The 8215-nt window shown below is 48.3% G+C and overlaps 1 non-coding gene across 1 annotated transcript; it reads right to left on the bottom strand.

Moving 5' to 3' along the window:
• Positions 1–2280: 2280 nt before the first annotated feature.
• TRNAR-UCU (transfer RNA arginine (anticodon UCU)) lies at positions 2281–2369 on the bottom strand. Its single transcript is given in 2 exon segments — positions 2281–2316; positions 2333–2369. It is a non-coding gene; the product is annotated as a tRNA-Arg (tRNA).
• Between the last annotated feature and the right edge of the window lie 5846 nt (positions 2370–8215).

Genomic DNA, 8215 nt, shown 5'->3' with positions numbered 1-8215 from the left:
TATTGCCCCAACACCGGTCCTTTAGTGATCGGTCACTGGCCACAGAGAGGGTTCAGTGGCAGTATTTGGACTGGAAGCATCCATAGCTGCAACGTTTTCCAGGGCCCTGCATCATATATTGGTCCAGTCCACATTTTTTTCCTCTGAATTTTGGGACTTTTAGTCCTATTTTCATAATGGAATAAACCAAGTTAAAAAATCTGTCTGGAGCAGCACATCACACATTGGCCAGGGAAGCTTAGCCTGGCTGAGCACCTTTTCTCCTGAAACCCAGAACAGGAAAACCTGCTCAAGTGTGCACTGTTCCTAATGAACTGTCTGTTCACAAAGCACCTTTTCTCCCCCGGGGACTGGGCACCTTTTTTGCTGGCAGGAGCTGTCTCCCTGGACTCTGAACAGTTAAGGGGTCACATTACATCTAAATCCTTTTCTCCTGCAAGAGCGAGCTGCTAAATTGGCAGTTCCCATCAGTACCCCAGCCATCCCCTTAGCTTTATTGCCTTGTTCCACTCTCCTCCTGTGTTGTGATGCTATTCCCATCACTTCTGCCCTCCTCCCGCTTTACTTGATATTGCCTTCCCCCATCTGCCATCCGTCATGTTGCTGACTCCCTTCTGCCTTTCTTCTGCTGTACTTGTTGGCCCACCCCCGCCAACCATAGCAAAAAAGTGCTATAACCGTGCAAGTGCTAACGGTGTCATAGCACTGTGTGTGCATGGGTGGCTCTGTCTGTCTGTATGTGCGTGGGTGGCTCTGTCTGTCTGTGCGTGGGTGGCTCTGTCTGTCTGTGCATGGGTGGCTCTGTCTGTGTGTGCGCATGGGTGACTCTGTCTGTTTGTGTGTGTGTGGGGGGGCTCTGTCTGTCTGTGTGTGCATGGGTGGCTCTGTCTGTCTGTGTGTGCTTGGGTGGCTCTGTCTGTCTGTGCGTGGGTGGCTCTGTCTGTGTGTGCGCGTGGGTGGCTCTGTCTGTCTGTGTGTGCGTGGGTGGCTCTGTCTGTCTGTTTGTGCGTGGGTGGCTCTGTCTGTCTGTGTGTGCGTGGGTGGCTCTGTCTGTCTGTGCGTGGGTGGCTCTGTCTGTGTGTGCGCATGGGTGGCTCTGTCTGTCTGTGTGTGCGTGGGTGGCTATGTCTGTCTGTGCGTGGGTGGCTCTGTCTGTGTGTGCGCATGGGTGGCTCTGTCTGTGTGTGCGTGGGGGGCTCGGTCTGTCTGTGCGTGGGTGGCTCTGTCTGTGTGTGCGCGTGGGTGGCTCTGTCTGTCTGTGTGTGCTTGGGTGGCTCTGTCTGTCTGTGCGTGCGTGGGTGGCTCTGTCTGTCTGTGTGCGTGGGTGGCTCTGTGTGGGTGGCTCTGTGTGTGTGGGTGCGTGTGGGTGGCTTTGTGTAGGTGGCTGTGTATGTGTGTGGGTGGCTCTATGTGAATGACTGTGAATGACTGTGTGGGCGGCTCTGTATGTGTGTGTGGGTGGCTTTGTGTGGGTGGCTCTGTGTGGGTGCAAATGTAATAGGTCTCGTATTTGCGAGCGATTAAGCTATTGGCATTGCTCATGACAGTCATTTATTTATGTTTTCAAATCAAAAACATAAATAAAAATAATGTCATGAGCAATGCCAATGGCTCTAACTTTAACAATGCCGAGACCATTGCATTGTAAATGCTTGTTTGTTGTATTTTACAATTCAAGCAGCAGCAAGGGGGGCGTATGCTTCCTTGCTCTGGTGCTCATGACTCACTGGTCCGCCGCTGGGCCATGGACGTTTCTGGCACACCGTAGCTCCCACAGGGGGCATGAGTGACATTCATCTCACTACAAGGACTGCAGGGGTCTCTTCTACTCGTCATAAAGGGGGCCAGGGAGAGACGCGCAAGAGCACAGGAATGCCATAGACACGCTGGGGTGAAATGCACGACTGGGCAGCTTAGTAGCATAGAAGGCAGGCGGAGCTACTGCGAAAAGTCTTTAAGCCTGATCGCGAACTCCCCTCGAAGGAACTTTTAAAACTGAAACTTTTATGAATCTGCAGCGAGGGTTTGACGTGAGGACAGTCTGGCACGGCTGCGCGTGCACCTCCCCACGTGGTGCACTGAGAGACATCACCAGCTGTCGTGAAAATGAAAGCAGTGACTGACAGCAGGGCCCAGCAACCCCCTTCCCCCCACCCCAGGCGTCAGAGCTGGTCCAGAACGGGTCCGAAATCCGTGCTGCTCCAAAGCAGGGCTGCATACCTTTCAACACATTTCCTTATTCATTTTGGTTTAAATTGTAAAACTTATGTTAAAAAAACGCGACTCTGGTGGGACTCGAACCCACAACCTTTGAATCCCTTCACAGGCAGTCTAGAAGTCCAATGCGCTATCCATTGCGCCACAGAGCCGTGTGGATAACATCCGGTGCTCGACCCTCTATGTATGAGTCACCGAAGGGTCAGTTCATGCCATAGTTACTGATTAACGGGAAATTATACTCAGCCGCAGTCAGTACAAGGCAAAAACATAAAAATGCATTTTTAAAAGAAAGCTGGGTTATTTCACATGAAATAAACAGCTTTCCTACTGTACATTCAGTGTTTGCAAAACCTAACAAAAGATGTCCAGAAAATGAAACTATAAAATAACTATGTTATAGGAGCAGTAAAGTGTGAAGACTTGTGGTCGATCTGATTAGACAGTGGTTCTCTGCACATTATGAAGAGCTCACAGCTGTGCTGGGGTAGATAAACCCGTCCAGTATCTTTTTTTGTGCGTACAATTTTGCACAAAAAAGGCCGCACCACGTAAAGCGCAAAAAGAACACATCCGTTTTCAATCATTTGTATGACTTGCCTACAAACACCTTCTAGCTATCTCTAGCTATCTGGGGCCATGTTACGAATACAGCGCGCTTTCATTGTTTGCGCCACTGTGCAACTTTTAAAAGGTGCGCCCTGCGCAAACAAGTAAAGTGTGCAGTATTAGAATGAATGTGCTGCCCCCAGGGCAGGCGCAAACTCTTGCTGCGCGTTCAAGTGAAATATGGAGCAGCTGTTTAAAAGTCTGCAGGCAACTTCAAGGGGATTAGAGGTCCCTGTGTGGGGAGTACAGTGAGTGACAGCACCCGCCTACAGAATCAATCAATCAATTAATCAATCAAAGCATTTGTATAGCGCGCTACTCACCCGGAGGGGTCTCAAGGCACTGGGGGGGGGGGGTCTGCTACTGCTCGAAGAGCCAGGTCTTGAGTTGCCTCCTGAAGGATAAGTGGTCCTGGGTCAGCCGGAGGTGGGTGGGGAGGGAGTTCCATGTCTTGGCCGCCAGGTAGGAGAAGGATCTTCCTCCGGTGGTGGCTCTGCGGATGCGTGGAACGGCGGCGGGAGCGAGGCTGGTGGATCGCAGTTGGCGGGTGGGAGTGTAGAAGGTCAGGCGGTTGTTGAGGTACCTGGGGCCCAGGTCGTGGAGCGCCTTGTGTGCGTGGGTGAGGAGTCTGAACGTGATTCTCTTGCTGACGGGGAGCCAGTGCAGGTCTCTCAGGTGTCCGGAGATGTGGCTGCATCGGGGGATGTTCAGAATGAGTCGTGCGGAGGCGTTCTGGATGCGTTGGAGTCTTTTCTGAAGTTTGGCTGTGGTTCCGGCGTCCAGAAGGATACCGTGGGGTCCATGGGACCCCCCCTTCCAGAGGACTGCATTTAGGAGGTTTAAGAAAGTGAGCTACTTTTTTGTGACACACTTTAGTGTGCCTCATAAAGGCATTGTTTGCCTCTTCACCCACTTCAGTAATATGGTGCAGGCACAGACGCAAAGTGATTTCCTCATTTGAATGGGGCCACGCCCCCATGTAATTGAGGGAACACCCTCTTGTGATAGCGCTAATGTAACATGTGCACCAGGGCTATCTGTTTTACAGAAGGGGACGCCCAAACGTCAGCGCCCCCTTCTGTAATTTCCTTGTGCCGTGGGTGGCTTTCAAAGTGGCTGCACACGCCCATCAACACCCAAGACACCATGTATAATATGGGCCCTGGTGTCCAGTGGCGGCTGCCACAAACAAACACTGGTGGAACATGTGGAGGGGTTGTGGGGGGAGTGTGTGCTGTGTTAAATCATTTTAAAAACAACTAATCTGAAGCTGCCGGCCGCCTCCATTGTCGTGTTGCGCCTCGTTGTTCTTGTCCCAGCAGGAGCAGGCTCTCGTTCTATGAGAGCAACACTTGGATTGGCCTGAGCGGGCTGCTTAGACGCTCCCCTGCGCAATAGCCCCAGGGCACTGACATGCACATCACTCCTCGACCAATGTTTCTCCTCCTCGATGTGTGCCACATGCTCCGCGATAAATCAAAAGGCTTCCTCCCACATCACATCCATCTATCACCTTCTACACACAATCCATCATTTCTCCATGAGATGGCCTTCCACCTTCCACCTCCCAACAACCACACAGAAAACTGCTTTATGGGGAGACTTTAATCTGCACCTCTACACAGCATTGTAAGCACGTCTCGAACAGTGCCCCCCACTCTTGGATTTACCGTCTTCTAGTTAATCCCTTCCTATCGCCTCACCTTATGAAGCCTCAAGAAAAAGCACTCACCACCCACACAACCCCACCCTCTAAGGATAGAAGCAATCAATACTCTGTAAAGAAACAGTGTGAGAATGTGCTAACAGGGATACTCTAGAAATCCTGCTCAGTAACTAAAACCATAAGCTTCCAGGGACTCGTGGCACGTCATTGTCACGCATGTCTATTTAGAAGGCCGAAAGCTAGGATAAAATCACCGACAAATGGTAGGATTAAGAGGAAGACAAAGTATCAATGAGGCCTCCAACCAAAAGATGGAAGTCTTCAGTATCTTCCAAAGGTTGTCTAGCTCTGAAGCGCTGAAAGGAATGCCCTGCTTGTCTCAGCAACAGTGTGGAGTTCTCTTGAATCTCTTTGAAACATACAAATATGTGTTGCAACAACCCATGACTTTCACATGACTAGACATCCCAGCCTGATTGTCCACAATCCCTAACTATCACCTTGATACCCATGACGGAGTGGTAGGTTTCAAGCCTCTCCCAGGAAATATAAGGATCTAATATACTGCTGGAACCACGTACAGCATCATGTACGAAGACACTTTTCTTCTCTTTGCGGCTGGCATTACAAGCATCCTTTATTCTCCCACATTCAGCAGTACTGTTGATGGGTCACTGAGTCATCACACCCCATTCCTGAACAGGCCATGGAGTCTACTCAGGTACAGCCTAGTTACCAACCAATGTTCAGAGATATAAACCCGGATAAAAACCTGGGATGGGAAGTAACCATTTTGGAAACCATAGACACACCAATACCAGTTACTAAATACCCACTCACTGATTCCTAGGTCTACACACCCAAGCACTCTTTCACCCATATCATCACTCATACATGCAGTCACTCATCAATACAGCACTATCATATGCACTCATACACCCATACAGACACTCACACACTGCCACTCATACATAGAGTTACTCACACACCTATTCAGGTTCTGCCTAGGTACCAACCAATGTCCAGAGGCATAAACCTGGATAAAACCCTGGAAAGGAAAGTAACCAGGCAATTGCCAGATTGTGTGGAGCAAAACAATATCCCACACAATATCTAATCAGGCTCGAGCTTTAGCTTATCACCCATGACATGGGCTACAAGCTGCCTTCACACCCCTGAACCTCTCTTTAGACTGCTGCATGCTTGGCCTGGGTCAGGAGACCTGAGGAATGGCGTGGTTACTTATTGATAATCTTCGTTACTCCTAGTCCAGGTGTTCCCAGATACAGTCCTGTTTTATTCCCACCTGCTTGCCCAGGGTGGTGAGATTGATTATGTTGCAGGGGATTGTTGTAACTAGCTTGTATGTATACAGGATGTTATGTCACTCCTGCTCCCCTTTTCTACTGTCACATAGAAATGGGATCATAGTGATCAATGAGGCGGGAAAGAGAAGCTGTGATCCATTCGGCTTCCAATGGTTAGTACAACAATCAAAGAGGGGGGAGAATGGACCACTTGTCCTGTATAACCAGGGTCTTTGTTCGTGTGGGAACCGTCAGAAAAACCCTCATACAAGTACACAACCGTCGGCGGTATATCTTGATTCTCCGCCTAAGTGTACTGTTTCAGCATCATCATTGGGTCTTTTTCTTTGTAAATATGCTGACCTCCACCTGGAGGAAGACCTACTGGTTTGTCAGTAGTGGTCAGGAATGAAAAAAGAAAAAAGAGGTTGTGCTCGTGCTCTTGTGTAGTGAATTAAAATTCCCTACACCACTTTTATCATAGGTTTTTATTCGAAAAGAAGTGATGTGGGAAATTAAAAACAATAATGGTGCATTTTTAGATCTAGTTACTAATCTACCGCACTGTAAGGGTCAACATGTTTCAGTCTTGTGGAAACTCTAGAGGCTTTCGTCAGGACTGAGATGTATCAATAAGAGCCCATTATGGCTCCTAACAGAGAGGTGTACTCACCACTCTTGCAGTATTTGGTCAGACCTGTAGTATCTGTACCTTGTCAGCGTAGTGCCGGGCCTCCTCGGGGTGCCGGTGAACCTAACAAACCAAAACGGTTCCTGGAAGTCATTTGCTTGTACTGGCTCTGTACAAGGTGCCCCAGGGCCCCCCTATAACACGTGAGATATTCGCAACTTTACATAGTAAGTTGGGATTTTTTAACCATTACACACGTTTAGTTTACGCACAACTCTCAACGTCACACTCATCGTTCACGTTGTTTTCACAGATTTTACACCTCAATTTTGCTTTGAATATTGATGTAACGATTGATAATAGGTGTGAGTAACTTGAATTTACTTTTTCATCACTTTTTATGATGCACAGCCGATTCACGCGGCGTTTTCGTTTAAGTCACGTCAAGTGGTATCGATCCTTTGCACCTCGTCGGTTCACCTGCATGATTGATGCACAATATTTGAGCACACAGAGATATGTTTGATATATGGTTTCATTGTTATTTAAACATATGTTTACCACGTGAAAACCTTGTGAAGTTGGACAATTTTCATCACATCGGGGATATAAGGTATTCCCTCACTTCATGATGTTACGATGTATAGAATTGTGCACTATGATGGTATCAGCAAACCATTGAAAGACTGATGCTTTATGATTGCACAATAAAAAATCGCCTGAAGAAGGGCACGGCCCGAAATACATTGGCCATAACGTTTGGAATACATGATGAAATAAATTAATATTGGAAGAAAACTACATTTGAATAAATCAGATTTAACACTTGTTTGAACATCAATTAATTTTTTCATTTGAGTGCATCCTGGGGATGTTTTCCACTAAGAGGGATAACGCAAGACTTGGGAGTTACCTTCACTCTCTTACTAAGGAGGGTTAACCAGGTTGCGCCGACCTACCAGTTTACCCAGTCTACCCCACCTTTACCAGGTGTGTGACCGTCTTAAATCTATTGGATATTTTATCTTTTTATAGGACACTCACAGGTACAACACCTAAACCAATCAAGCAAGCACAATTTCCTAGCATGTGTAGGAAGAGTGTGCGCACTTTCACAATGTATTACAGTGGGTCATAAGGCGACGGAAAGAGAATCAGCAAAAACCAGGAAGAGAAAAAGATAAATGTTTTAGGGAAATCCCCTAAGAAGGGCCATGTCCAACATGAACCCAGCCACCTTCCTAGCTCACCAGGTTCAGGACCACCTTCCTAGCTCACGAGGTTCAGGACCACCTTCCTAGCTCATGAGGTTCAGGACCACCTTCCTAGCTCATGAGGTTCAGGACCACCTTCCTAGCTCATGAAATTCAGGATCAACTTCCTAGCTCATGAGGTTCAGGAGGGGAGGAGATCCATGACTGCACCACATACACCCCGAGGGACTCAGCCAGGCAGAGGAGGATCCCATTCGAAACAGTGAGGCATTCTTCAACGACGTTTCCTCCATGATAGACCAAAGCCCTCAGAAACATTGCAAGTCACCGTGCAGCTGACTCTCCTCTCCCACCTTTCAGCAGAGGCAGCAGAGCTGACGGCACTGATCGAAGCCCTCACCCAAAGCCCGGAAAAAACAGTAACCATTTACTGCGATTTAGCTGATGTTACCACCACGGTGCAATCTAGCACAGGAAGGTCCTCGCATAGGAAGGTGGAAAAGGCGAGGGTTACTGAAATCAGACGGCACATCCGTCACAGGGATTGCCTAGATTTACCAATCAATGCATT

This window comes from Lissotriton vulgaris, chromosome 1_1 (assembly GCF_964263255.1).
Source record: "Lissotriton vulgaris chromosome 1_1, aLisVul1.2, whole genome shotgun sequence".
Lineage (NCBI taxonomy): Eukaryota > Metazoa > Chordata > Amphibia > Caudata > Salamandridae > Lissotriton > Lissotriton vulgaris.
This window is presented reverse-complemented; position numbering and strand designations above follow the sequence as displayed.